Below are 3,655 nucleotides of genomic sequence, written 5' to 3'. Positions count from 1 at the left end.
GGTGGTGGTGGTCTTTGCCGCCTCTCCAAATGTTTGGAGCTAATACTCCAGAGAGAAACTGAAACTGATCCTCTTGGATTAGCAGTAGCTAGTCATAATGAAGAAAATTGGTCTTCAAACCTTCCTGAACTATTTTAATTTGAATAAAAGCAAAGAAGAAACTGACTTCATGGTAGTCCAGCCACCACCGTTAGCCAGTGACTTTGGAAAAGAAGATTCCTTGTTTGGTGGCTGCTATGGTACAGACATGGCCAGCTGTGATCTCTACGATAAGAAGGAGGGGAAACCCAGATCCAAGAGCGAGAGTCTGATGGGCACCCTGAAGAGACAGAGCTCTCGGTGACTCAGAAGCCTAAAGGCAAAGGCAGCACGCCCCCCGGGGCTCTGCTGACAACGACACCTTCTCCTCCTCCTCTGCCCCCATCGTCTTAAAGGATGTCAGAGCCCAGGAGCCCATCAGGCCCACCTCCCTCCGCAGGCACCACTACAGCCCCACACCCTGGCCTCTGCAGCCCACAAACTCCGAGGAGACGTGTATCAAAATGGAGGTGTGAGTCAAGGCCTTGGTTCACTCTTCCAGCCCAAGCCCAGCCCAGAACGGTGTGTGAAAGAATCTCCACGACCATCAGTCCAAAACTGTGTGCCAAGAGCCAAGTATTCCACTCAAGAGATATGATTCCCCCACGGGAGACCTGTGTCTCCACATGGACGATCACGTGCCTGTAGTTACTGGACTTATGCCTCAGGACTACATGCAGTATACCATGCCTTTAGACGACAGGATGTACTTTGGAAGGATCGAGGAGCTATTGTCTGGACAGTTCTTCACCCATGGAGGTCTCTGCGATTCCTCCTCAGGAGGGAGGGAGCTCTTTCCTAGAAGAAGAGAATCAGGTAGACCAGGACCTTGTCATTGGCCCACAGATCTTCATGAATCAGTCTGTGAATGGCTTACTGATTGGCACCCCAGGAGTCATGTTTCAGAGCCCCAGAGCAAGTCACAATGATGTCCCTCCGCTGTCACCATTGCTACCTCCAATGCAGAATAATCAAATCCAAAGGAACTTCAGTGTACTCACTGGCCCAGATGCCCATGTGGCTGAAAGTATGGGCTGGCGTTTGAATTTTGATCCTAACTCTGCTCCTGGGGCTGCCACAGTGTATGACTCTGTGCAGAGTAGGGGTCCCATGGCTGTGACAAGCCTGACAGAGGAGCTGAAGAAACTTGCAAAACAAGGGTGGTATTGGGGACCCATCACACGCTGGGAGGCAGAAGGGAAGCTGGCAAATGTGCCAGATGGCTCTTTTCTTGTGAAGGATAGTTCTGATGACCATTACCTTTTAAGCATGAGCTTTTGCTCCCATGGTAAAACACTTCACACTAGAATCAAGCACTCTAATGGTAGATTTAGCTTTTATGAACAGCCAGATATGGAAGGACGTATGTCTATAGTAGATCTAATTGAGCATTCAATCACGGACTCTGAGAATGGAGCTTTTTGTTATTCACGATCTCAGTTGCCTGAATTTGCCATTCACCCTGTCAGACTGACCAACCCGGTATCAGGGTTCATGCAGGTGCCTTCTCTGCAGTACCTGTGTCGTTTTGTTATGTTAGTATACCAGAATACACTTCATTCAGAAACTGCCTTTGCCAAACAAAGTGAAGGATTATTTACAGAAGAAGCACTACTGAAAGATTGAGAACCCTGCGTCTTGCACTTTGGGAATAAGAAAAAGAGATTGAAAAACAGTTCACAAACTCCATCAAAATCCTTTGCTGCCATAACTATTTTAGTTTTAAGTGTAAAAGAGTCATCGAATTCTTTAGGGGTAAGGAAATGTCTGCAAGGTGTGGTGGGTTTATTTTGGTTCTTTAAAAAGGGTTGTCTTGAGGTTCTAGAAGTGTGAATTATGTTCATTGCAGAACAATCACAATGAGAATTATCAGATTTCCTGAATCCCCTAGTCCTTTGCTACTATCTATTGTGATTTTTATGCATTAAAAGCACATTTCATGTATATTCAACCCTAAGTTGAATGAAACTTAGCAAATGAAAATTGCTGTCTTTAAATGGCCGGTTTTCAAATGATAGTGTTGAATAAACATATATGTGTGTGATAAAACACTGAAAATGATTTGTCCATCTCATACTATAAAAAGATTATTCAGAATTATGAATTGGCATAAATTTAATCTCATACTACAAAAAGATTATTCAGAATTATGAATTGGCATAATCTTGGCTAATGGAATGCAAATCTACATGTTTTACAACACTTTTCTAAATTATTTTTAAGGTTATGTTAATTTTTTATTGTGAAAGGTTGGGTCTGTTTCCTTCATTTTCATATTGTCTCTTTTTAAAAAATGGCCCTACATTAAAAATTGTAAAGAAAAATATACCACCAGTTTAGAAATTGTTGCCTTTTCTATCCTTTAACTTGGGTATAAGTTGGCCTAAGTTAAAAAGTCGTGGAACCAGAACTGTTATAGAAATAAAAGATAACTGTACTCTCCTAAAAAAATAATAAATAAAAACATATTTTGGAATTACCTGCACATTTTAATTTCATCCCCACCAGGTTGCTCAGCAAAAACAGTTGATTGGTAGTAAACAACACATTGAAAAGGAAGTTTGTAGGAATCCTTCATGACCATCCCAGGGGACCACACAGAGGCAGGCAGGTACAGGAGAAAGATTATTATAAGGTTTATTTGAGGGGCCATATCTCCCTGGGAGAAGAACAAGGCATCCATTCCTATCCCAGTCGCAAGTAGGTCTTGGGGGAATTGAGGGAAGAAGTAAGGTAAATGCATGTGCAGGTGGGTCTGGGTGGAGAGAGTGTGTGGCCAGCTGTAGGGTGGGAACTCTAGAACAGAGAGGAGCTCAGGTCTGGATGGAGTTGAGGACCAAAGGTGGGGATAATACTAACATTCCCTGCTTTGTTGTTTAATAAAAATAGGGGTTACCAGGCTGGGGGTAAGGGCAGAAGTTGTTTCTTATGAAGCTACCTCCTGCTATAAAGGGGCAAAACAGTCAAGGGTCCCTGATTTGTTGCTCAGCTGGGTACCATCCAAGAAGCATTTGCTTGACAGTTTTGTTGGTAAAGTTCCTTATCTTTTCCATGACAATAGTTATCAGAGCCAAGAGGTGTCATGGGCTCTTTTGGCTATTTCCTGCTGGCCTGGGGGCCTCTAAAAGTCCCTGGAGATGGGGTCTTTAAGGTCTGGTTCTGCACTGGCAAAGCAGGGCAGTGTAAGTGAAGTCTCAAGTTGCCTATAGTAACAGGATGGTCTGTAATTGTTCCCAGGTGGTGTTATGGTTGTGGGGGCTGTTATCCTGTTAAAAGAAATGTTGGAAAGGTCAGGCAAAAGGTCAACAAGGTGACAAGGTCAGTTAACATGAATGACACAGGAGAACACACCCTGGCCATAGGCCACAAAAGTTCCATTTGGAGCATAAGCTCTGTTGTGGCCCATTACAGGAAAGGAGAAATAAAACTGGACTGGGGCAGGAAAGGAATGTCAAGGGGTTTTTGGCAACTGGGTAGGGGAGAGCATAGTGGACTGGTTGGGAGTGACCAGTCAGAGGTTACTATAAATAACATGTACAAGGAGTTTGGGATTTAAACCATCCCCACATTTTACAAC

General features: G+C 43.7%; 1 pseudogene; it reads left to right on the top strand.

Moving 5' to 3' along the window:
* The first annotated feature begins 97 nt into the window (after positions 1-97).
* On the top strand, positions 98-1,696 carry LOC105998209 (annotated as a pseudogene).
* Positions 1,697-3,655: the final 1,959 nt, after the last annotated feature.

This window comes from Dipodomys ordii, unplaced genomic scaffold, assembly GCF_000151885.1.
Source record: "Dipodomys ordii isolate 6190 unplaced genomic scaffold, Dord_2.0 Scaffold158, whole genome shotgun sequence".
Classification (NCBI taxonomy): Eukaryota; Metazoa; Chordata; class Mammalia; order Rodentia; family Heteromyidae; genus Dipodomys; species Dipodomys ordii.
This window is presented reverse-complemented; position numbering and strand designations above follow the sequence as displayed.